Source organism: Phyllobates terribilis, unplaced genomic scaffold, assembly GCF_046119375.1.
Source record: "Phyllobates terribilis strain yellow unplaced genomic scaffold, ASM4611937v1 Scaffold_4__5_contigs__length_816908805, whole genome shotgun sequence".
NCBI lineage: Eukaryota > Metazoa > Chordata > Amphibia > Anura > Dendrobatidae > Phyllobates > Phyllobates terribilis.
The window spans coordinates 358,365,510-358,392,351 of record NW_027362764.1 but is presented as its reverse complement, the minus strand read 5'-3'; the positions used below and the strand labels follow the sequence as shown (position 1 = coordinate 358,392,351).

The window sequence follows — 26,842 nt, the reverse complement described above, 5'->3', positions numbered from 1 at the left end:
TCTCAAACCATTTTATAGTGCTTTTGGAAGTGTGTTTTGGGTCATTGTCCTGCTGGAAGACCCATGACCTCTGAGGGAGACCCAGCTTTCTCACACTGGGCCCTACATTATGCTGCAAAATTCAGACTTCATAATGCCATACACACGGTCAAGCAGTCCAGTGCCAGAGGCAGCAAAGCAACCCCAAAACATCAGGGAACCTCCGCCATGTTTGACTGTAGGGACCGTGTTCTTTTCTTTGAATGCCTCTTTTTTTTTCCTGTACACTCTATGTTGATGCTTTTTGCCAAAAAGCTCTACTTTTGTCTCATCTGACCAGAGAACATTCTTCCAAAACGTTTTAGGCTCTCAGGTTAGTTTTGGAAAACTCCAGCCTGGCTTTTTTATGTCTCGGGGTAAGAAGTGGGGTCTTCCTGGGTATCCTACCATACAGTCCCTTTTCATTCAGACGTCGACGGATAGTACGGGTTGACACTGTTGTACCCTCGGACTGCAGGGCAGCTTGAACTTGTTTGGATGTTAGTCGAGGTTCTTTATCCACCATCCGCACAATCTTGTGTTGAAATCTCTCAATTTTTCTTTTCCGTCCACATCTAGGGAGGTTAGCCACAGTGCCATGGGCTTTAAACTTCTTGATGACACTGCGCACGGAAGACACAGGAACATTCAGGTCTTTGGAGATGGACTTGTAGCCTGTTAGGTGCCACAGGTAAGTTACAGGTGCTGTTAATTACACGAATTAGAGAAGCATCACATGATTTTTCAAAGGGTACCAATACTTTTGTCCACCCCCTTTTTCAGCTTTGGTGTGGAATTATATCCAATTTGGCTTTAGGACAATTCTTTTTGTGCTTTTTTCATTGAAGACAAATTAAATGAAGAGAATAATACCAAAGAATTTGTGATTGCAATCATTTTCAGGAAGAAACTGAGTATTATCTGACAGAATTGCAGGGGTGCCAATACTTTTGGCCAGTACTGTACACTAGATGGTGGCCCGATTCTAACGCATCGGGTATTCAAGAATATGGGTCGCGCCCGGCCGGGTGCGACCAATCTGCAAAGCGGGGTTTAAAGGGGTTGTCCACTACTTTAAATTAACCCCCCAATGTATCCCCCCAGCGCCCCTAATGAATTTCGTAAATACCTCATGTTGCCAATACTCCCTGTGCGCGGCGCTATCGCTGACCGCACACAGGCAGCATGTGACCCCCGGCTGGCTCTTGCTTCCGCTTACGTCACGACTATTTGCAGCTGCAGCCAGGGGTCTCCTGTTCTGCGTTCCACGGTGAGTGACGGGTTGTGGGCGGGGTTATCCCCCATCGCGTCACACCCGGCATCCACCGCGCGCCCATTCATTGAGAGAGAGTGCGGTGGATGCCAGGTGTGCCGTGCGACCAATCAGCGACGCGGGATTTCCGTTACACACAGACATAATTAGATGATTATATATAGATAGAGAAGAAGTAAAGAAAAATCTCTCACTTCTGTGCGTAGTTTTTCTTGTCAGTTATGTGATTTTTGCACAGCCTTGTGCCCCGTGGAAGTTCTGTAGTCCTGTGGAGAAGATCGTGTGTGGCAGCTGTGCCCGGCTGCATTGGCAGGGCCTTCAGCCGTCCAATCCCAGCCTTAGCCTCATCAGCCTCAGCCTCATCTTCCATGTCTCGCCTCCAGCTGGCAGTCCTTGGAACCTCCCCTCGCCTTGCTCACAATCTATAGAAGAGAGGGGCTGTGGCGCGGCTCGTCTTCTCCAATTGAGAGAAGCAGCAGCATAGACAAGGAGCGTGTTACATCACGTCTTCATCTCGTGACACACAAGGCAAAAGCATAAGGAATACCCCACAAACCTGCAGTTAAGCCTGTTGTTTTTCCATTCATTGGCTTGGGATCTGGACAGCTTGAGAGAGCCGTGGGGATGGAAACGTGTGAGTTGCTATAAGCCATCGTGAGCCATTATCGTGCAGCAAGAGGGAGGATGCGGCTTGTGCATCTCTGCAAGGTCAGGTGAGACTGAGCAGCCGCCATCAGCATCGACGACAGGCAGCTGTGGGGTCTTCTCTCCCCTTTGTGCTTCAGCTTAAGAACCTTGTGCAGCTTTGGGTAAGGACGTTTTTCAGTAACGATCTTGTCATTTCAGCCATTGGCGACCATTCTAGTTGGGAGTAACATTGCGTATGATGTGCAGCACTGTTTCGTCTTGATACTATGTGGAGCCTGTACTATTGTTCTGAATGCCATTAACCATGTCTTAGCTGGAGCCGGCTGGGGTGAGGCTGGAGCATTGCTTGAATGCGGCGATTGCTGCCTTGTCTCTATTTAGATTTATTAAATGGCTGAAGCTCCGCCCCTTGTTTTGGAAATGAAAATCTTGCAGGTGCAATGGAGGAGTGATGGCGGAGTCTGCTCCGAAACATGGAAAAAGAGCAAACCCGACCCCTGTTGTCAGAAATAGGTCGCCACCGCATCCGTGGTGAAGTATTACAGCCTACAGCCATTTTGGGAAAAAAAACAAGCCTAAACGTCTTTTTGGAAGGACAGACTAATGTGTGTGTGTGTGGTCACCATGAAGTACCATGATGGGAAGTGTGGTTGTTTAGCACGGGGGGCGTGATGATGATCTATGCTTTTCCTAATTGATCCCCATTTATGGATTTTAGTCCTGGGAGAAACTGTTTATTGCTTGTCCATTGCTATTCATCTTTTGTGTATAATGCTCCCTCCATTATGCAGGAGATGGGTCATTATGTCATAGAAGTCTAGAAAAATGTCCATTCCTGGAAAGCCCTTAAAGGGGTTGTCTTAAACTATTTTTCAATATGAGGCCTGTGTTTGCCTAGCTATTTTGGATGTTCCTCACATAATATTCTGTCTCAGTCATCTGACCACTGCAGCAAATCACAGGCTTCAGCGGTCAGATCACAAAGAACAGGACATCATAGCTTCCATCCCAGGGAAAACCAAGAGAATATCCTGCTCTGGGATAATGGGAGTTTAACCTAGTGAATAAAGCTTCTAGATTTTTTTTTTTATTTTGGAACCATCCCTGGATATGTAACACATTTTTTTGGAAGTTGGAAAACTCCTTATCAATGGAACCCGATGGGTGCCAGACTTATAAAATATATCAAATTATCAGACAATGGTAGAAATATGTATAAGGGTTTAGAATTTTTAAGAATGTTAAAGGGAATCTGTCACCCCCTGGGACCTATCAGGCTTCTAATATGGGTATACAGGTTGTAGAAATATATATCTATACTTACCTGTTTGTCCCATATTAGAGAACTGATTGCTTTGAAAATGCTTTTTATAAAATAATTTTACTTATGCTTGGCATCCAGGGGACCCCAAGAAATCCCTGCCTACTTAATTAATTTCAATATTCACCCCCTCTGCACATCACAGGGCCTTGTCACGTGCAGTTCCCGTGCCGGATCCCGCGCCTGTGCAATTTACCTGGTACGCAAGGCGCGGTAATTCCAGCAGTCTGTGCATCCTTGTGGAGCAGGGATCTTCTGCGCAGGCGCCGGGAAGGCAGAATGACTGTCTGTGATAGTCTGAGTTATTCACATGTCCGTGATTTTTTGCCAAGTCTGCAGAAAATCAGAGACATGTCCAATTTTGATCCAAGTGACAGATCAAAGCCAGCAATGCAAGTCTATGGATCCGTTAAAATATTGGACCGCACTCAGATGCCACCTGAGCCCTATTTTCATGGATTTTCAGAAAGGAGAAGCTGGAGAAACTTTTTTTATTCTCTACGTATGAGAAAAAATGATTTAAGTTGGAACAAACTCTGACCAGAATAATTAGTCTCTTTTTCTCGTACAAGAGAAAAATGGACATCTGAATGACGCCTAAAACTATTTGACCATTACCAATCTGGAGAATGAAGGGTACTGCACTCTGTTTTAGCTCTATGGCCCTTTCACTATTTTTTGCAAATATATTTTTTCTATGTTTGCATAGAAGAATTGCCAGGAACCTCTTCACCCTTAGGGTATGTGCCCACAATTCAGAAAATTTCTGCAGCGTTTCTGCATGTTCTTGGCAGTCAAAAAAACGCTTCCGGATTTTACATGTGTTTTTGCAGCGTTTTTACATGCGGATTTGACTTGTGTTTTTCAAGTGCATTGAGACCTCAAATCCGCATGCAGAAACGCACAAATAATGGACATGCTGCGGATTTTTCCGCAAGGAAAATTCCGCAGCATGGGCACAGAATATGCAGATTTTCATTGGGGATCATGGGGCACGGATTACCAAGCGTTTTGCAAGCGTTTACGCTGCGGAAAATTCGCATCAAAGACGCTTGAGAAATACACAGTGGGCACACAGCCTTAATCACAATTCCAGATGATGATTCCAAATTAAACATGCAGTATACTTGTAGAATCAGTTTAGCCGTGAATCCAGCTCACAGAACCCCTGAAAAATGGCTGATTGCCGCCTGGAGGAAGTTTACAATGCCTTCTTATTTTCCCTACTGATAAAAAAAAAAAAAAAAATTGAAGGCCCCCATACACATTAGATGAATGTCCCGCCGATCATGGGGGATCCTGAAACTTCCCCGACAGAAGATATTTAGAGAGATAATAATAGGAAACTTGAAATTTACATGATCAGTCTGTTTGTTTTCAGGGAAAATAAGTCACTGACAGGTGTCTGGTTTCAGTTTTCTCCATTCAGGCAATTGAAAGTAAATAAACACTTTTTGTTCATGTGTATGGGGAGTTCATTTGGCCAAAAGCGATCTCATGTGTATTGTCACCTCAAAGGGGTTGTGCACTACTTAGACAACCCATCATTAAAGGGGTTGTCCAGTCCAAATCGATGTCTGCAGTGTCAGTGTGACTCAAGACTTATGAGTCCCCCCCCCCCCCCCCCCCAGTGCATCCCCTGCTGGGATACGCCGGTTTAGACCCGGGACCAGAGTGTATGTATGTGTTGTACATACTCTGGGCCAGTTGAGCACAGCCTTACTCTCAGGGGCATTGCTAGGGTCCTAAAAGATAAGGGGCCCAAGCCCCAAAGTGCGTGTTTACCCATACGACCTTCCCACCACTCAAGAGGATCTATACATATATAATTTCTGTATACCACTGTTGCTAATCTAAAATACATTATAAAAATACCAATATTACCAAAATTACTACTATAGTGTACACAGTCAAAATAATACTGCCACACAATGCCCTCTACCACTACACAGCAAGTACATATAATATGATCATTGCCTCTACATAAAAATAACCCACTGTACAAAGACCAATAATACCGTCATACATGTACCACTGCATGACTTAAATGTATTAAGCTGTTACTAAATTAAAGAAAAAAAAATACTATTAAAAATACTGATATATAGGGACAATATAGTGGTAGATACCAGTCCTCCCAACCGTATTACAGAGATAACAGTACAAATACCGTATGTATACATTTAATATATGTGATCATACACTATGAGATCTCTGATAGTACCAGCTTCTAAAAGCTTTAGCAAACTGTGGATAATAATCATAGAATGAGGCTCAATATAATCTCATAGAGATTCCTCGTCTCCACATACAGAGACAGGTAACTAATGAACTGCACACAGCAGGATCAATATACTACACTGATCAAGTGGTGTCTGGTACCAGAGCTCATAGAAAAATCAGTAAACAGCACTTTAAGCCATATACATGGAGGGGGGACTAATAACTTGCACAAAGAAGGATCAGTATACAGCACTGTAGGCCATATTACACATGGAGGAGGACTACCTGCACACAACAGGATCATATACTATAGAAGGACAATTTACACTTGGTGATATTGCTGCTGAGAACAATGATTTTTGTTCCACCTTAAACAATCCAATCACCCAATAAATGAGCAGCACTTTGCTTGTTCTTTGGGTGATTGCTGTCATGTTTATGACGCGCCCCCTGGGCCAGTGCTGTTAGGGATACCCGGAGCCGGATCAGATGGGGGTTGTAGTCTCCGAGTGGCTGTGACCCGGTCCGTGCCCAGGGTGTCAAGCTCAGTGTGTGGCAGTCCTTACTGATGTTACTAAAGTTCTTTATGTCGACTACGCCACCCGTTGAATTGCGGTCACTACGGCCGCCGATGCAGCAGGGTCCGCTGAGGCTGATGGTGTTTGTGCAGCTTAGGTAGTATAACCCCCAACGGGAGGGGTATAGCCTCAGGGGGTCAGGTGCAGAGGATGGTGGTTGTGGAAGTGCAGGGATGATGGTAATGAGAGTCAGAGTCGGGTTGTGCAGTTCAGGGTTCTTTACTTACTGCAGATGTTCCGATCACTCCGGCCTTGAGTGACCACCCGAGCCGTGCTGCGTCCACCAGGTCCTGGACTCGGCCAACCCCCAAGTAGTTCTGGAGCGTGGTTCTGAGCTCCCTTTCTGTCCTGTCCTCGTCTCTGGCCTTCCCCACCAGTGATCCACCTAAGTCCGGCTCCCTCGGGCCTTCTGTTGGTAAAACCCGACTCTGGGTTCCCTGACCCTTTTCGTGGTCTGCCTTCCGGGTGGATATGGTGGGTGGCCGTGGCAGATGCTGCCCACGGCCTCCGGTCTCTGGCTGAGGTATGCTGTAGCCCCCACCAGTTTGGGATCCGGTACCCTGTTGCCAACTCTTCACCCTGCGATTGTATTTGGGTTCTCAGAGTTCCTTCTTTCTCCCCCTCTGGGTCTTTCATTCTCTCCTCTCTCTCTCTTTTGGGCCTGGGGCTGCTCTGCTCTTCTGCTCTCTTCCTCTGGCTTCTTTGCAAAGACTGGCTGACTGACTGACCCTGATCTTAGATGGTGCCCACCTTATATACTCCCTCCATGTGTGAGCTCAGGTGACCAGCACCCAATGAGCTCCTATCTTTACCCAGGCTGCTCCCCCTATCTGCCCCTACACTACTGGGATGGTCCACCCCCCTCCCACTCCAGCCAAGGACAGACTCGGTCGTACCTGCACATTTCTAAGTGGGAGTACCGTTGGTCTGCCCTCCGGAAATGGGATGTGTGTAGTGCATGCAGCTAACTGAGCTCAGTTCCACACTCCATCCTTACCCGGGAGTGGAATATCACACCTCTGGGTTGAGGTGCAATACCCCTGTAGCAGCCGAATCCTCAGGGTGCTACATTTACGTCTATGAACTCTCGTCTGCCCTGCCAGTGTTTATAAAGGTGGATGCTACATACACACCATATGTGACACACAACCGGGGCAGAAATATCGCCAGGGCAGCTGCACCGGGGCCTGGAGTTGGAGGGGGGCCCTAGCAGGCAGGAACATACTGCACATAGCAGAAGACCACAGAGCCGATATGGGGACCCCCAGTCAAGGGGCCCAGTGCTGCTGGACTCCGAGCTCCTCCCACTCCCATCCATAATCATGTGGATACCCAGAGTCAAGTGCGGCCTTTAAAAAAAATGGGCGTGTCATTCAGAAAGAGAGGACGATGAACGCTTCCCCATCAAACTGATGAGAGCGCTCACTGGTTGGTGTCTCTGTCCTCTTGCACAGCACCACAGTTGTGAGTATTCATAGAGTTATGAGAACGGCCGCACAGCACACAAGGGGACCATGTTGGAGGAAGCGCAGAAGGACTAAAAATGTGTCTCCTGCTACCTGCACTGTTCCCTTGCCAGCATTACATCAAAGAGTAGAGGTCGGGAGAGGAGGGCTCACAGCACATGACTGCATGGCAGGAGCAAGGGAGCTGTCATTAGTCCTGTCTGCTGTGTCCCTTTCCTCCACAGTGGGTTCTGCACTTCTCTCCTGCTGATCTCTGAACTATGTGGCCGACCTCCATGACTCGACTGACCATGATATAGAAGATTAATGTATGTGTGTGTGTATGTATGTATGTATGTGTGTGTGTGTATGTATGTGTGTGTGTATGTATATGTGTGTGTGTGTATGCACAGTCATGGTCAAAAGTGCTGGCACCTTTGAAATTGTTCCAGAAAATTAAGTATTTCTCCCAGAAAATTATTGCAATTACACGTTTTGTTATACACCTGTTTATTTCCTTTGAGTTTATTCGAACAACACAAAAAAACAGGAAAAAGGCAAATTGGACATAATTTAACACAACCCCAAAAATGGACTGGACAAAATTGTTGGCACCCTCAACTTAATATTTGGTTGCACACGCTTTGGAATAATTAACTGCAATCAATCGCTTCCTATAACCATCAACAAGCATCTTATACCCCTCAACTGGGATTTTTGACCACTCTTTTTTTGCAAACTGCTTCCAGGTCTCTCATATATGAAGGGTGCCTTCTCCCAACAGCAATTGTTAAATCTCTCCACAGGTGTTCAATAGGATTTAAATCCAAACTCTTTGCTGACCACTTCAGAACTCTCCAGTACCCTGTTTCCATCCATTTCTGGGTGCTTCTTGAAGTAGGTTTGGGGTCTTTGTCCTGCTGGAAGACCCATGAGCTAGGACGCAAACCCAGCTTTCTGACATTGGGTACTACATTGCGATCCAAAATCCTATGGTCATCTTCAGATTTCATCATGACTGGCACACAGTCAAATCACCCAGTGCCACAGGCAGCAAAACAGCACCAAAACATCTTTGAACCTCACCATTTTTGACTGTAGGTACTGTATTGTTTTCTTTGTAGGCCTCATTCTGTGTTCAGTAAACAGTAGAATGATGTGCTTTACCAAAAAGGTGTATCTTTGTCTCATTTGTCCACAAGCATTTTTTGATTACTCATGTTCATTTTGGCAAACTGCAGTCTTTATGTCTTCGTGTCAGCCGTGGGTCTCCTGCAATAGCATTTAATTTCATTCAAATGTTAACGAATAGTTTGTGCGGACACTGAATCACCCTGAGCCTGCAGAACAGCTTAATTTTTTTTTGGAACTTGATTGGGGATGCCTAGCCACCATCCATTTCCAGGGAGATTAGCCCCAGTGCCATGGGTTGTAAACTTCTCGATTATGTTGTGCATCTTGGACAAAGGAACATCAAGATCACTGGAGATGGACTTTTAATCTTGAGATTGGTGATTTTGTTCAACAATTTTGGATCTCAAATCCTCAGACAGGTCTCCTCTCCATTTTCTGTTCTCCATATTTAGTGTGGCACACAAAGACACATATTGCAAAGATTGAATCAACTTCTCCGCTTTTTATCTGCTTTCGGGTATGATTTTCATACTGCCAACACGTTTTACTTGCCACAGGTGAGTTTAAATGAGCATCACATGCTTGAAACAAAGTTGTTTACCCACAATTTTGTAAAAGTGGCAACGATTTTGTCAGACCCATTTTTGGGGCTTTGTGTGAAATTATGTCCAATTTGCCTTTTTTTTTTTTTTCAAATGCACACAAACGTGTGTATATCAAAACATGTGTAATTTCAATAATTTTCTTGGAGAAATACTTTCGTTCTTGGTTCATGTATGATACTGTAATTATAAAGAATAGGAAAATAAACCTGGCTATTTAACCCCTTAAGGACCGAGCCACTTTGTAGGTTAATGACTTATTTTTTTTTCGTAACATATTGTACTTCATGGTAGTGGTAAAACTTCTTCGATATGACTTAAGTTTATTTGTGAAAAAATGTGAAATTTGGCAAACATTTTACAAATTTCACAATTTTCAAACTTTGAATTGTTATGCCATTAAATCAGAGAGTAATGTCACACAAAACAGTTAAGAAATAACATTTTCCACATGTCTACTTCACATCAGCACAATTTTTGAAACATATTTTTTTGTTAGGAAGTTAGAATAGTTAAAACCAGTGAATTCTCATTTTTCCAACAAAATTTACAAAATCATTTTTTTAGGGACCACATCACATTTGAAGTGACTTTAAGAGATCTATATGACAGAAAATACCCCAAAGTGACACCATTTAAACACTGCACCCCTCAAGCTGCTCATAATGACATTCAAGAAGTTTATTAACCCTTCAGGTGCTTCCCAGGAACTGAAGCAACGTGGAAGGAAAAAATTAACATTTAACTTTTTTCACAAAAATATTGCTCAACACCCAATTTTTTTATTTTCACAAGGGTGCCAGGAGAAAATGGACCCCAATATTTGTTCTGCAATTTCTCCTGAGTATGCCGATACCCCATATGTGGGGGAAAACCACTGCTTCCGAGCCCTGGCGCATGGCAAGGCTCGGAAGGAAAGGAGCATCATTTGACTTTTTGAACGCAAAATTGGCTAGAATCAAAAGCGGACGCAATGTCGTGTTTGGAGAGCCCCTGATGTGCCTAAACAGTGGAAACCCCCCACAACTGACCCTAATTTGGAAACTAGACCACTCAAGGAATTTATCTAGATGTGTGGTGAGCACCTTGAAACCCCAGGTGCTTCACAGAAGTTTATAACGTAAAGCCAAGAAAATAAAAAAATTACATTGTTCCCACAAAAATTTTCTTTTAGCCCCAAAGTTTAAATTTTTATAAGGACTAATAGAAAAAAAATGGACCTTTCAGTTTGTTTTTCAATTTCTCCTGAGTGCGCCAGTACCCTATATGTAATCAGGAGCTACTTTTAAGGCACAGTACAAATCTCAGAAAGGAAGGAGCGCCATATTATAGTGCAGATTTTACTGTTATGGTTCGAGGGTGCCATGACCCAGTGGGAGAGCCCTTGAGGTGCCAGAACAGCAGAATCCCCCATATGTGACCCCATTCTACAAACTACACCTCTCAATGAATTAATCTAGAGGAGCAGTAATCAAATTTACAGCATAGGTGGGTCAAAGAATTTTATACCCTTGGGGGTGAAGAAAAATAATTACATTTTTACCACAAAAAATTTTGTTTTGGCCCCAGATTTTAAATTTTCACACTAGGAAATGGGTAAAAATGACACCAATATTTGTTATACAATATCTGCTGTACATGACAATATCCCATATGTGTCTGTACAGTCCTGCTTAGCCACATGGTGAGGTTTGGAAAGAATGGTGCTCACCACCTGGTTTGCTGATTTTCCTAAAACAGTTTGCGGGCTCCATATACAGAGTCCCTAAGTGTCAAGCCAGGTGTTAGTGCAACAAAGGGAAAGGGAGCCCAGACACTATGGAAAAGGGGAAGTGGAGACCTCCTAGTCTGGTCTAGTGTCACTCTGTCTCGACTATCGTCCCTATATTGTCTCTTCAGCAATCACCGCATGTGTGCCTCACTCTTTCTTTGGCTTATGGCTACGGCTAGGGATGGAGGGAGATGAACACTTGTCAACCTCCACTAAACACTATAGACAACAAGAGAAGACAAAATGGGGAAAATGCTTAGCTTTAGAGGAGTTCAAATATACACACGGCCTCAAGCTCCAGAGAGGACAAAGTGCTGCTCCTGCTAAGCCTCACAAGTAGAAATGAGTATAGCCGGCGACTCCCTCTCAGACACACCAGGTATATATGCACCCAGGCCAGAGAGCTAATTAGCAAGAGAGAGGTAGCCGCTCGGTCCTAAAGACAGCCTCTTATCTAAGCAGCTGTCTACAATGCTAAATGTAGAGATCTCCTGCAACTCACTGCAGGGTGACTGTCTGTCACCTCTGACACACCCGTGACAGTACCTCCCCCTCTACGAGTGGCCTCCAGACACTCAGGACCGGGTTTCTCAGGAAAAGAGGTGTGGAATGAGCGAACCAATCTGGGAGCGTTCACCTCTGACGCTGAAACCCACATCGTCTCCTCAGGACTATAGCCTTTCCAGTGCACCAAGTATTGTAGAGAACGATGTTGGAGACAAGAATCTACAATCCTCAAAATCTGGAACTCCAGATTACCATCAACCATTACTAAGGGCGGTGGTAGAGGTTAGGGTTCTAGAGGTTCCACATACCTTTTGAGTAAGGACCTATGGAACACATTGTGGACCTTAAGGGCCTGAGGAAGTTAAAGACGAAACGCTGCTGGGTTAATCACGGGGGTTATTTTATAGGGACCAATAAACCTAGGTCCCAGCTTCCAAGAAGGAACTTTCAATCTTATATTCCTGGTAGACAACCACATAAGGTCATTCACATTCAGGTCTGGACCTGGCAAGCGTTTTCTGTCAGCCATACGTTTTTTCCTGTCTCCCATGGTCTTTAAATTACACAGAACACCCTGCCATACCGAGAAGAGCGACAAAGCAAGCAAACCGTTCCTCCTCAGGCACTCCTGAAGCTCCTCCCCCACTGAAGGTACCAAACTGTGGGTGATAACCGTATGCACTGAAGAACGGTGACCTGCCAGTGGATTCTTGACGATGATTATTGCTGGCAAATTCTGTCAGCGGTAAGTAGGATGCCCAATCTTCCTGATTTTCGGAGACGAAACACCTGAGGTATGTCTCCAAGTTCTGATTGACACTCGGTCTGACCATTCGACTGAGGGTAGAAGGCAGAGGAAAAGGACAGCTGCACCCCCAGCTGAGAACAGAATGCCTTCCAGAACTTGGAAGCAAACTGGGTCCCCCGATCAGACACCACATCGGAGGGAACCCCGTGAAGCTTCACAATCTCATTTATGAACACCTGAGCAAGTGTCTTGGTATTGGGAAGTGCAGGTATTGCGACGAAGTGAACCATTTTACTGAACCTATCTACTACCACCAAAACCACCATTTTGCCTGCAGAAATGGCCTACCGAAGGCCCGTAATAAAATCCATGGACATGTGTGTCCATGGCCTACTAGGGATAGGTAGCGGAAGAAGAGTACCAGACAGACGGGTATGCAAAACCTTAGAACATGCGCAAATACTACAAGCAGCTACGTGTTCAATTACATCCCGATGCAACCCAGCCACCAAAAACGACGAGAGAGGAGGTCTGCGGTTGCCTTACCGCCTGGATGCCCAGCAAGCACAGAGTTATGATGTTCCTTGATTACTTTACGGCGCAGATCAGATGGTACAAATAACTTTCCTGAAGGGAAGGAGGCAGGGGCGTCCCCCTAAGCCTCCAACACCTCACCCACCAGTTCAGGATAAAGAGCCAAAATGACTACCCATTTCTGTAATATCGGGGCAGGGTTCTCATGGTCACCACAATCAGGGAAGCTCCGGGACAAAGCATGAGCCTTGACATTTTTGACCCCTGGATGAAAAGTGACAACAAAATGAAAACTAGTAAAAACCAGGGACCATCTGGCTTGCCTAGGATTGAGATGTTTAGGTGACTGGAGATATGACAGGTTCTTATGGTCAGTAATAACAGCAATAGGATGGACAGCCCCCTCCAACCAATGTCGCCAATTTGATCGCCAAAAGTTCCCTATTACCCACGTCATAATTTCTCTCAGACTAAGACAATTTTTTTAGAAAAGAAGGCGCATGGACGCCATTTACCAGGGGACGAACCCTGAGACAACACACCCCCAACCCCAACATCCGGAGCATCGACCTCCACAATAAAGGGTTGAGAAACATTGGGTTGACTGAGTATAGGTGCAGTGGCAAAATGATTCTTTAAGGAAGAAAAAGCCTGGAGGGAAGCATCTGACCATTTGGAAAAATCAACCTCTTTTTAGTCATGTCAGTAAGGGGTTTCACTATAACAGAGTAATTTTGGATGAATTTCCTGTAAAAAATAGTAAAGCCCAGAAAACTTTGTAGAGCCTTCAGGTTCTCGGGACATTCCCAGTCAAGTACTGCACGGATCTTCTCTGGATCCATCCGAAAACCTGAAGATGACAAGTACTCCAAAAACTGTACCTCATGAACAGCAAAAACACTTTTTTCTAGTTTGGCATAGTTTATGCCTTTACTTTTATATCACCTGTATGGCCATAGTAGTGGTCTGATATCGCCCAGGGAGGTGACAGATTCCTTTTAATATCTGGAGCACCTGCTTAACATGCCCCCGATGAGTCTCAAAATCAGGTGAATAAACCAAAATATCATCCAGGTAGACCACCACAAACCTCCTCACCAAATGATGGAAAATATCATTTGTGAAATGCTAGAATACCGCAGGTGCATTGGTCAAACCAAAAGGCATAATCAAACTCTCAAAATGTCCTTCCAGGGTATTGAACGCTGTCTTCCATTTGTCCCCTTCTCTGATTTTAACCAGATTGTAGGCTCCCCTTAAATCCAACTTGGAGAATACCTTAGCTCCCACAACCTGGCTGAGCAATTCAGGAATCAGAGGAAGAGGGTATGGATGACGGATGGTAATTTGATTTAATTGCCTGAAATCTAAACCGGGACGTAGACTGTCATCTTTTTTCCTCACAAAGAAGAACCCTGCCGCCACAGGTGAAGATGATGGTCTGATATGTCCCTTCTCCAGACTTTCCACAATGAAATCCTTCATAGCTTTTCTCTCAGGGCCAGAAAGATTATACTGAAAAAAACAGAAAAATATTTTCTACAGCAGTAATGCTATTTATATTTCATGTTCGCATACTTAGAAAGATTATACAGTCTGGACTTCGGTAGTTTAGCTTCGGGGGTCAGGTTAATAGGACAGTCATAAGCACGATGAGGAGGCAAATCCAGACACCTCTTCTCAGAAAAAACGTCCTCAAAACCAGACAGAAAAGCAGGTAATGTTTCAGTAGAGACAGTAGCAATGGAAATATCTAGACAGTTCTCATGGCAGTAATCTCCCCATTCAATAATCTCCAATCCACCAACGGATTATGTTTAACAAGCCAAGGTATACCCAAGACAGAGTTTGAAGATTGTCCAGAACATAGCAAGGGATTATTTTACAATGAACTGACCCTACCCTCAATTTTACATTATGCACAATCTGAGTAAATGCTTTCTGTGCAAGTGGCGCCGAGTCAAAGGCAAAGATGGGAATAGGTTCAGGTAAAGCACAGCAAGCAAGACCATGAGTTTTCACAAACTCAGCATCAACCATACTGACTCCACTGTCAACAAACACAGAAATTTTTTCAGTTTTGCTCTCTAACACGACCTCTATCAGCACAAAGCGAGAACTGCAGTTTGGCCGCAGATGCACCCCTTGTTTATCCAACTCCAGACTACCATGAGTTAATAGGTCACAACACAGTCCCTTTTTCCCACAAAAAAAAATACGCCTTTTTTCTTGCAAATCTCCGGGGAGATGTATGATGTAGATACACCCCCTAAGTGCATGGGTTCCTCCACCTCCTCCAGTACTGGTTCACCTCCAGATCTCTCCCCTGGCAGAAGTAAACAACCCCGACAAGAAGGCCCCAGATAAGGTGGTCGCATCCGTCTATCAAAACATATGGCCAAAGACATGGCAGCCTCCAAAGACTGAGGGGTTTCATATACAGCCAAGGCATCTTTCAACCTCTCAGTAAGCCCCTAACAAAATTGACTTCTAAGGGCTAAGTCATTCCATTTGGAATCCGTTGCCCATCTATGGAATTCCGAACTGTATGTTTTCATTGACCGAATCCCCTGCTGAAGGTGACGTAGCCTAGACTCTGCCAAGGCGACTCGGTCAGGGTCCTCATAGATGAGGGCCAGAGCTCCGAAAAACCTATCCAGACTGGAGACAAACCAAGTCCTGCGATAACGAAAATGACCATGACTGAAGATAGACCTTCAATAGAGAGATCGCAATACCAACCCGTTGCTCTCAATTACCGGAGAGTAGGGCTGAAGTTTAAAATACAATTTGGATGCCTCCTTAAATACAAAAAACTTGTCCATATCTCCTGAAAACCTGTCCGGGGGGGGGGCAGCCTTGGGTTCAGGCTGTACAGGCCTACCTGCAGGGACCCCCATATTGGCAACCTGTAAACCTGTAGCCGCTGATGCTGCTGCTGTATCTCACCACGGAGGTCATTCACCTCCAGAGACAGCCTGTGCAGCCGCTCTGCAAGATCTGCAACTGAACCCATACCAAAGGGAGAAAAGAAAAAAAAAAAAAAGTGCACGCCCAAAAACACACAAAGAAACCCCCCCCAGCCGAAAAGTCAATCCCCCCCCCCCCCCCTCTCAAAACGTGCTCGGCCAGCTATAATGTCACGCCAGGTGTTAGTGCAACACAGAGGGAAAAGGGAAAGGGAGCCCAGACACTAGGGAAAGGGGTAAGTGGGTGGAGACCTTCTAGTCTGGTCTAGCGTCACCCTGTCTCATCTATCATCCCTATATTGCCTCTTCAGCAATTGCTGCATGCGTGCCAAGCCCTACTTTCCCTGACGTATGGCTACGGATAGCAATGGAAAGAGATGAGCACTAGTCAACCTCCACTAAACATGGTGGCCAACAAGGGAAGTCAAAACAGGGGGAAATTGCTTAGCTTTAGCTGAGTCCAAATGTGCACACGGCCTCAAGCTCCGGAGAGAGGACGAAGTGCTGCTCATGCTAAGCCTCACAAGTAGAAATGAATATAGCCGGCGACTCCCTCTCAGACACAACAGGTATATATACACTCTGGCTGGAGAGCTAAGTAACAAGAGAGAGGTAGCCGCTCGGTCCTAAAGACAGCCTCTTATCTAAGAAGCTGTCTGCAATGCCAAGCTTAGAGATCTCCTGCAACCCACTGCAGGGTGACTGTCTGTCGCTTTTGACACACCCGTGACACTAAGAACTAGAAGAGCGGAATCCCTCTTCACGTGACCCCATTTTGGAAAGGATACCCCTGCCAAACATGTGGTTTAGGTACACTGGGGCTCAGAAGAGAGAGAGGCATTTGGATTTAGGAGCCCAGAATTCGTTAGATTTCTTTTGGGGGACCGGGAGCCATTTCACTCTTCCAGAGCCTTAGTACGACCAGTAATGTGAAAGCCCCCTTTATTTCCGATAACAGATGACGGACCTGAGTGGGGTTGCTTCTTGCTTATTTTTGTGGATTGTGTTGACGCTTTTATTGGGAACATTTTACACAATATTTTGGATCACATTTATCCTGCGCTCTACGCTAAGCACTTTCTTGGGATTTCCATCTATATCTGAATGACTTGATACAGATGAAACCCCTGAGGGAACCAATCACTCTGAGACAGCAGAGTTACTCTGGACTCCGTCTGGCCTCTGTTAAGCGATGTCCTTTTCAGAGTTGCACAAAACTGTGGCCAACGGCACTTTTATGTTCGCCTAGAAAGACAGACACCACCAGATCACAGGCCAGACGGCCTCCATCTGCTGAATTATTGGGAATCTTCTACTGGGGGTTCCGTCTGAATCACGTATTTCAGAGATTTACACAGAAACCCTGGTGTAAGCGCTCAGCTCAGATCGCAGGATAAATGTGAGCCAAGCCTTACTGCGATCTTTGGGAGGCAGAATGAACAAATCAACAGCAGGTGAAGAATTTTAGGTTTTATTTATTTTTGACACCATTCCTTGTGCAGTATAAGTAATTTGCTGACTTTATTCTTTAGGTCAGTGCGATTACAGCGATACCAGATTTAGATCGGGTTTTTATGTTTGGCTGCTGTCACACACATAAAGATGCTTTTTATTGCAAAAACAAGTATTTGCATCGCCATATTTTGAGAGCTATAATTTTTCCATATTTCTGCCAACAGTCATGCGACAGCTTGATTTTTGCAGGACAAGTTGACAATTTTTATTGGTACCATTTTCGCGCACATGACCTTTTTGATCGCTTTCTATTCCGATTTTTGGAGAGGCATTATTAACAAAAACCAACAATTAAAGAATTTTTTTTTTTTAATGCCGTCTAGGGTTTTGTAAAATCGATAAGACGACTTTATTCTTTGGGTCAGTATGATTACGATAACACACTTATATTGTTTTTTTATGTTTTGACGCTTTTACACAATAAAAACTTTCAGAAAAAATATATTTATTTTTTTACGGTGTTCACTGAAGGGCTTAGCTAGTGTGACTCGTTTATAGATTAGGTTGTTCCGGACGCAGCGATACCAGATATGTGTACTTCATTTTTTACATACAAATGTGTATTAGTGTAATATTTTTTATTCAATATTTTTATATTTTGACATTTTTTTTTTTTTACTTAACTTTTTTCAGATTCACTGACCGATCACAGCGATCTGGGTGTGGGGACTTACAGCATGGGTCCCCGCACCTGCTCCCGTGCCACTGTTCACACTCCGTGACAGTTCAAAGTCATGATGGGCATAGCACATCATGGTGCGGGAACAGACACCCGCTCATAACGTTCTGTCTGTCATTGGTCATAAAGGGGTTAAATGGTTAATGATCAAATAATCAAGTTATCTCCAATTTATAGGATAGGGGATAACTTCCTGATCACTTGAGATCTAATTGCTGGGCCGCCCAGAGATTCCGAGAACAGATCTCTACAGTCTTGTTCTGAATGGAGCAGAGTTGTACATGCTTAGCCTCAGCTTTATTTATTATCTATAGGACTGCTGAGCGCTGCAGTCAGATAGAGCAGAAGTCGAGCAAGTGTATTTTTAATCCATTTATGGCTGCAGAGTCCTGTCCTCAGGATCGCTGGGGAGGTCCCAGTGGTCAGACGTCCAACAATCATCAGGATTGGTGATAACTTTTTTAAATAACCCTTTAAGACCAAAAGGCCTCTGTTTAGTGTATACATCATGATGCATATGTTAAACAGTTGTCTCCCCAGTGGATGCCATACAGTGATTTCAACATCCACTGTAAAAAGAAATGTAAATGTTTTAAGTACGTGTTTGAAAGGATACTGTTGAATGGAATAGTGCAGTCTATTACACTATTTGATACTTTTATTTGTAGTTTACTACCAGATGGTATAGACACTAGACATATAATTTAATATACTTTTGCTCTGCCAGTTCCAGCAGTTATGTAACCACTAGTGATGAGCGAGCATGCTCGTTTATCCCTTTAAACAAGCACGCTCAGGTACTCTGCAATTAGTTTTGGCGTGCTCAGCATATCCGTAACAGCCGGCACGGCTGCATGTGTCACATCTGTTAGAAAGCTGTGACACATGCAGGGATAGCTCGCTCGCTCATCACTAGCAACCACTTTGCACATTTGCGGTCATGTGCCAACTAGAGTGTCAGCCATGTCTTTCAATATTCTATTCACTGACATAGCTGACACCATAGCTTCCAACCGTCCTGTTGTCAACGGGACTGTCCTGCTTTGAGGGCTCAGTCCCGCGTCCCGTTACGGCTCAGCTGTTCTCCCGGCTTCTATACCTACCTCTGTCTCCGAAAGCTCCGTTGCTCCTCCTCCTGGGTGGGGCTGATGATCTCTTCTCAGTGCATAAATTAAATTATATTTTCACCTCCTCTCACTCCTGTTATTGGGTCTCACGCAGGGGCGTCGTTAGCGTCAAAGATCCAGGGCTCCAGCCCCAAAGGTTTTCTTCAGAGGCCCGGATCTCCTGCCAGACTGCAGTGTGGGCGACAGCGAGTCGAGAGAAAGTTTAGGATTTTAATTATTTTTGGGACTCACCAAAATTATTTTCTTATGTGAAGCCGTATGTCACGGTTACTGGTTGGAGACCCAGAACATTGTAAGACGGACTGAGTCATATAAATAGGACACGGTGAGGCTGCTTTTTTGTTTATTCACCAAGAGAAAGTTACTCTGTGTACTGACCGCTGCCGCCCCACTGCCATGATCAGGGGCGTACATAGGAATCATGGGGCCCCATAGCAGAAGTTCTAATTGGGCCCCCCCCCCCCCAAAAAAGAAAATGTAAATAATAGTCGGGGTCACCAAAGATCAGATCTCACAACTATCCATCCTTTACATAGTAATTTTCCTCCTGCTGAAGTCCTAGATCTTTCATTGCCCCATAAAATGTGATGCCCCCCCAAACACAGTATGATACCCCTGTAATGACCGGAGGTCCGAGAGAGATCCAGTGAGTCACAAACTGAGACAGAGACAGAAATAAACAACACTTTCTTTACTAAAACAGGGATCAGACTAAAATTCAGTATTGAATGAATCAGTCTCAGGTTCTGCCTGGGACACTGTCTCTACTAAATACACACAATCGGCAAAAGCTGAAATCAATGTGCCAATCTCAAGGTTTCCAGCTTGTGTGAATTATTCTAGAGATCTGGAACAATTTTACCTAAACACTGTGTCAGTCTAGTGAGGGCGGTATATGGGGACCCCCTGAGATGGAACACTGCATACAATCCTACCACTATGAACAATAATAATGCATGAAACTATATCAATTGCTCTTATTATCAGGATATCCGGATATCTTAAAGTTATGGTACCGTTAACCTCAGATGCAGTCTATCACAGGCCTGTGAATCACGGTGGCTGCAGCTAGTCCCGGAAAACTTTGGCGCCAAAACAAAAAACAAAGTTCACAAAACAGCAAAAATTCCTTGTCTTGTCGGCCGATGCCGAGCCCACACGCCGGGGACTTTAGTCCTGTAGCCTCAGATTAAGGTCTGGGAAGATCTCTTCACAAAGTCTTGTCAATATCCTCTCAGTGGAAATGGCACCAGAAATCTTCTTTCCTCCCAAAGTCTCTCACTGTTATCCAGTACACCAACCGCGTGCTCAGTCACAGAAATGGATTCCTCAGTCCCTTCATCACTCGACACGTGACTCCTTCAGCACAAAGTCTATAATCCACTCAGCATGGACTTCCACAAAACTCCACAGAGCCACACAGCTTCCCCAGCTCAGCACTTGTCCTTAAACAGAGATAGGGGTAAACAAACTCCACACAGAAGAGTGTAAAGACAGCGTCTTCTTGCAGCTCCTTCTCTCAGACTTCCTGTCTAGACGCACACATCAGACCTCTCAGAATATACACAGTTTCTAGCACTGCCCCTCCTCTGAGCCCAGCCAGGCAGAAGTCACAGGGTCCTAGTGCTCTCCTGCTGTTATCACATTTCACACTCTCACACCCCCATGGTGAATTCCTCCACATACGCAGTATAATGACCCTACTATACCCCACCTCAACTCCCAGGGCAAATTATGCTGACCCCAACACAGTATGATCCCCCAACTGTGAGCTCCTAGAGCTAGAGAGGATGGTACATAATAAGGGAGGGTGTTATACATAATAAAAGAGGAAACTATATAACTAAGGATGGCGCTATACATAAGTGAATACACTATATACTAAGGGACTGCGCTATACATAATAAGACTACATTCCTGCATCTGTGTGCAGTGTCGGTGTGCTGCCCTGTTTTACCGACGCATTGAGCATGTCCTATTCTAATCCTCAAAATCTGATCAGAACAGGACATTCTCTGACCCTTATATCTCATTCTCAGATCCGTGATTTTCATGGATGTGTGAATGGATCTATAAGACTGTACGAGTCCGTGGACCATCCTATAAAAAAATCTGGCAGCACACTGACATTTCACACAAATGTGAGAATGTGGCCTAAGGGATTTTACAGATAACATTATCACTCCAAGTCACACAGTGCAGATATAGAATAATATTTACATCCAGGCACTTACCGCTGACGTCTCGTCTGATCAGAGTCGGTTTCTGCTGCTTCTTCTCCATCTGGTCAGACTTTCATGTCATCTCCCAGCCACGACTCGTCTTGTCATGATTATCTCCAGCCAAGAAAATAACAAGGTCACATATTGTATTCATACATGTGTCTCCCCCTCTCTGCATCCTCGAATACAGATATGTAACCCCCCCCCATTAATATACTATTAGCCACTTAGTAATCAAAATATAAAGTGATAAGCAGCACTGTGCCCCCCATTAACTATAATCTCCACCAGCCAATAATATAAATTATTCAGTCTCTGTGACTCTCCCCAATTAACTGTAAGGCTATGTGCACACGGAAAACATACAAGGCTTCACAGTACAAGCAAAGTGAAACCCCCATAATTGCTCGCCCCAGCACCCCCATAATTGCTCGCCCCAGCACCCCCATCATTGCTCGCCCCAGCACCCCCATCATTGCTCTTCCCCCACCTCCCCTCCCCAGCGTTTCAGTAAAAAAAAAAAAAAAAAAAAAAAAAACCTCAGCTCGCTCCCTTGCAACATCCTCCTGGTTGCCGGCAGCTTTCTTCCTGACCCAGGCGGGTGCTGTATGACGTCATCAAGCTGCGCGCGCCTGGGTCGGAGAGGAAGCAGAGGACGAACCCTCCAGCTCCGCTGCTATTCTCCTCCTGACAGCGGCAGAGCTCCAGGGATCGCTCATTAACCGCCAGGTGCAGGGAGAAGCTGCACCTTGCGGGCCCCTTGGTGCAGCTGCATGGTGGGGACCCGGCGCCGCTGCATGTCTGTGTGCATGTGTGCATACTGCGTGCTTGTCTGCTTACTGTGTGCGTACATGTCTGCTTACTGTGTGCATGTGTGCGTGCATGTCTGCGTACCATATGAGTGTTTGCATATGTGAAGCATGAGGGGACAGCCTGGGCCCTGTGTTGTATATCTATATTTCTCCGCCTATTTATCTGTGCATCATGAATCGTGGTAAGCGTTAAAGGGGCCCACTGAGACTCTTTCGTCCGGGGCCCACGAAAACTTCGGCTCAGTGTGTGTGTGTGTGTGTGTGTATATATATATATATATATATATATATATATATATATATATATATATATATATATATATATATATATATATATATATATATATATATATATCTCATTGTGTGTGTATATCATTGTGTATGTATGTGAGTGTGTATGTGTGTATATCATTGTGAATGTGTGTTTCTATGTGTGAGTGTGCGGATTTATGGTGGCATGTAATGGGCAGAAAAATATGTAATATGTGTAAACACTAGTCCTTAACCGCCAATACGTCTTACTACGGCGGTCTTTAACCCCTTTACAACCCAAGGTGGTTTACACGTTAATGACCAGGCCAATTTTTACAATTCTGACCACTGTCACTTTATGAGGTAATTACTCTGGAACGCTTCAACTGATCCCCCTGATTCTGAGGTCGTTTTTTCGTGACATATTGTACTTCATGATTGTGGTAAAATTTCTTCGATATCACTTGCGTTTATTTGTGAAAAAAATGGAAATTTGGCGAAAACTATGAAAATTTAGCAATTTTCAAAATTTGAATTTTTATGCCCTTAAATCAGAGAGATATGTCACACAAAACAGTTAATAAATAACATTTCTCACATGTCTACTTTACATCAGCACAATTTTGGAACCAAATTTTTTTTTTTATTAGGGAGTTATAAGGGTTAAAATTGATCAGCGATTTCTCATTTTTCCAACAATTTACAAAAAACATTTTTTTAGGGACCACATCATATTTGAAGTCACTTTGAAGGGTCTTTATGACAGAAAATACCCAAAAGTGACACCATTCTAAAAATTGCACCCCTCAGGGTGCTCAAAACCCCATTCAAGAACTTTATTAACCCTACAGGTGTTTCACAGGAATTTTTGGAATGTGGAAGAAAAAAATGAACACTTAACTTTCTTCACAAAAATGTTACTTTAGACCCAATTTTTTTTTATTTTCGCAGGGGTAACAGGAAAAAAAGGACCCCAAAATTTGTTGTGCAATTTCCCCTGGGCACGCAGATACTCCATATGTGGGGAAAAAACACTGTTTGGGCGCACGGCATGGTTCAGAAGGGAAGGCGCGCCATTTGACTTTTTGAATGTAAAATTTGCTTGAATAATTAGCGGATGCCGTGTTGCATTTGGGGAGCCCCTGATGTGCCTAAACAGTGGAAACCGCCCACAAGTGACACCATTTTGGAAACTAGACCCCTCAAGGAAGTTATCTAGATGTGAGGTGAGCACCCTGAACCCCCAAGTCCTTTACAGAAGTTTATAACATGGAGCCGTGAAAATAAAAAAATCTAACTCATAACCACAAAAATTATGTTTTAGCCCCAATTTTTTTATTTTCACAAGGGTAAGAGGAGAAAATGAAATAGTGTTTGGGCGCACGGCAGAGTTCAGAAAGGAAGGAGCACTGTGTGACTTTTTGAACGCAAAATCGTCTGGAATCGAGAGCGGACGCCATGTCCCGTTTGGAGAGCCCCTGATGTGCCTAAATAGTGGAAACCCCACACAAGTGACCTCATTTTGGAAACTACACCCCTCAAGGATTTTATCAAGGGGTATAGTGAACATTTTGAACCCAGAGGTACGACACAGAATTTGATAACATTAGGTCATCATATTGAATAAGTTGTCATTAGTCTTGAGCGCAAGTGCTCGCTGCTTGAGTTTGCATTGGGTACTCAGGTATGCACCATGTACTGCGTGTGCTCGAGTGATATGCTCGAGTCCCCAACTGCATGTTTCACGGTTATTAGACCCCCCAAAAAAAACATACGGGGATCGCTCGTGCATGGCAGGCAATCCCCGCAAGTTTTTTTTGGCCGCAAAGACTCGAGCATGTCACTCGAGCATCCGCGATACTCAGTGCATACCCGAGCACCGGATGCAAACTCAAGTAGCAAGCACTTGCGCTCAACACTAGTTGCCATATCATCATCTTTTTTTTTTTTTTTTTTTTTTTTTTTACTTTTGAAAAAAAATTCCTACCCTAGCCTTAGCACAATCCTAGCCCTAACCCGAGAGTTTATTTTTTACCGCCGTTCCTCGTGTGGTATAAGAGATTAGACGACTTTATTCTTCGGGTCGGTGAGACTACAGAGATACCAGAGTAATATTGGGTTTTTATGATTGACAGCTGTCACACACTTAAAGATGCATTTTTTTAGTGTTTGCATCGCCATATTTTGAGGGCTATAATTTTTCCATATTTTGGCTGACAGTCATATGATGGCTTGTTTTTTGCGGGATGAGTTGACGTTTGTATTGCTGCCATTTTCAGGCACGTGACATTTTTTGATCGCTTTCTATTCTGATTTTTGGGAGGCAGAACAAACAAAAACCAACAATTTAGGAATTTTTTTTTTTTTTATTCTGCTCCGCGTGTGATAAAATTGATAAGGTAGCTTTATTCTTCGGGTCAGTACGTTTACAGCGGTACCACATTTATATAGTTTTTCTATGTTTTGGCGCTTTTACATAATAAAAGCAATTTTACAGAAAAAATTATTTTTTTGCATCGCTTTATTCTGAGAGCTATAACTTTAATATATTTCGTCTGATGGAGCTGTATTGTGGCTTGTGTTTTGCGGGACGAGATGACGTTTTCATCGGTACCATTTTTATTTATATTCGTCTTTTTGATGGCGTGTTATTCCATTTTTTGTTTGGCGGTAAGATGATAAAGCATTGTTTTTTGCTTCGTTTTTTATTTTATTTTTTTACCGTATTCACTGAAGGGGTTAGCTAGTGGGACAGTTTTATAGGTCAGGTCGTTCCGGACGCGGCGATACCAAATATGTGTACTTTTATTGTTTATTTTTTTTTTTTACTTTTATACTTTGTCCCACTATGGGACTTTCACTTATTTTACCCTGATCACCTGTATAGTATAGGGATGGAGCACCATCCCTGTGCCATGCAGGCTGTCAGCGCTGGACAGGGAGAAGATAGTTTGGTCATGCACTGCGCATGACCTAAAAATCTTCCTGCTGTCTGGTGACCCGGATGTTGTCATGACGACATCGGGTCATCATGGCAACATCCGGGAAGCCGCGGCAGACAGCGCTGGAAGCCGGAAGAGGAGGTGAGTATTGCGATCACCTCCCCTTAGCCACCGCAATGCTGCGAGTTTTTTATTATTGCGTTCTGTAATATTAAAAATTACACACAGCTCTGATTGTTCAGCTTTGATAGAATTCTAATTTTCCTGTATGTCCACAAGTCTCAGCCAGTGATGGAACGCAGCCAACAGAATCATCACAATTCATATCACAAAAGTGGCGTAAATTATAACAGCAGTGTTCTCCAGTGACCTGTAATAATTTGTCACTTCTGTGTTGTACACTATGGTGACTGTCGGGGGCGCTCTTTTACGCCTCTTCTCGCGGAGCTCCGCCCACTCTTCAAAATGTCGGTGCTGCGGACAGGACTGTGGACAAATGGGAAGGGTCAGATTCTGGCAAAACTGAACAATCAGCGATAAAGGGAATTTTTTATATTACATAAAGCGACAATAAAAATGTAAGTTTCATTAATCAGGAAAAAAAAGAATTTTGCCCAAATCTATAAAATATATAACCGTGTAAAAAAATCATTTCTGACTTGTGATGTTTGCTCCATTAAAGGGAATCTGTCACCCCCTGGGACCTATCAGACTGCCAATATGGGCATACAGGTGATAGAAATGTGAATCTATATGTACCTGTATGGCCCATATTAGCGGTCTGATTTCTGTGTAATAGCTTTTTTATCAAATTATTTGTGCTAAGCTTCGCATCCTCCGGATGCCAAGAAATGCCCGCCTACTAACCCTATTTCCATACTCACCCCACCGACCCTGCACGTCACAGGGCGGATCCTGCTCCTGCGCTGTTTCCTCTGTACGGATGGGGCTCTTTTCCCTGCCGTCAGTGTAGTGTTGTGCAGCAGGGAACTTGTGTGTAGGCGCCGGTGAGTCACTCTTCCTTCCCAGCGCCTGCGCACAAGTTCCCTGCTGCAAAACACTACACACTGCAAGGAAAAGAGTCCGATCCGTACAGAGGAAACAGTGCTGGAGTGGGATCCGCCCTGTGATGTGCAGGGTCGGTGGGGTGAGTATTGAAATAGGGTTAGTAGGCGGGCATTTCTTGGCGTCCAGGGAATGTGAAGCTTAGCAGAAATAATTTAATAAAGCTATTACACAGAAACCAGACCGCTAATATGGGCCATACAGGTACATATAGATTCACATTTCTATCACCTGTATGCCCATATTAGCAGTCTGAAAAGTCCCAGAGGGTGACAGATTCCTTTTAAAAACTTGAGCAACTGCATAAAAAAGGATAAGAAAAACAATAAAAACCCAGTAGAGGCGACTAGACAGCAGTGAATATGAAGATCCTGGAATCAACTCCGATCTAGTGGTGTCAGTGCTGAACTGTCTACAGTGGAGGGGATTTTTTGAGGCCCTCAATCCACCAACTAGG

General features: G+C 44.2%; 1 protein-coding gene across 10 annotated transcripts in view; it reads left to right on the top strand.

The window, feature by feature from the left end:
• Positions 1–1,663: 1,663 nt before the first annotated feature.
• Positions 1,664–26,842, top strand: part of CTNND2 (catenin delta 2) — a 2,090,389-nt gene continuing 2,065,210 nt past the window's right edge. For 5 of the 10 annotated variants that reach the window (XM_073678427.1, XM_073678431.1, XM_073678424.1 and 2 more), the window contains exon 1: positions 1,668–2,100. The gene's annotated coding sequence lies outside the window, so the exon portion shown is untranslated. Of the gene's footprint in view, positions 2,101–26,842 lie in introns of all 10 variants that reach the window. The other 5 variants (XM_073678422.1, XM_073678426.1, XM_073678420.1 and 2 more) reach the window with 3 other exon arrangements.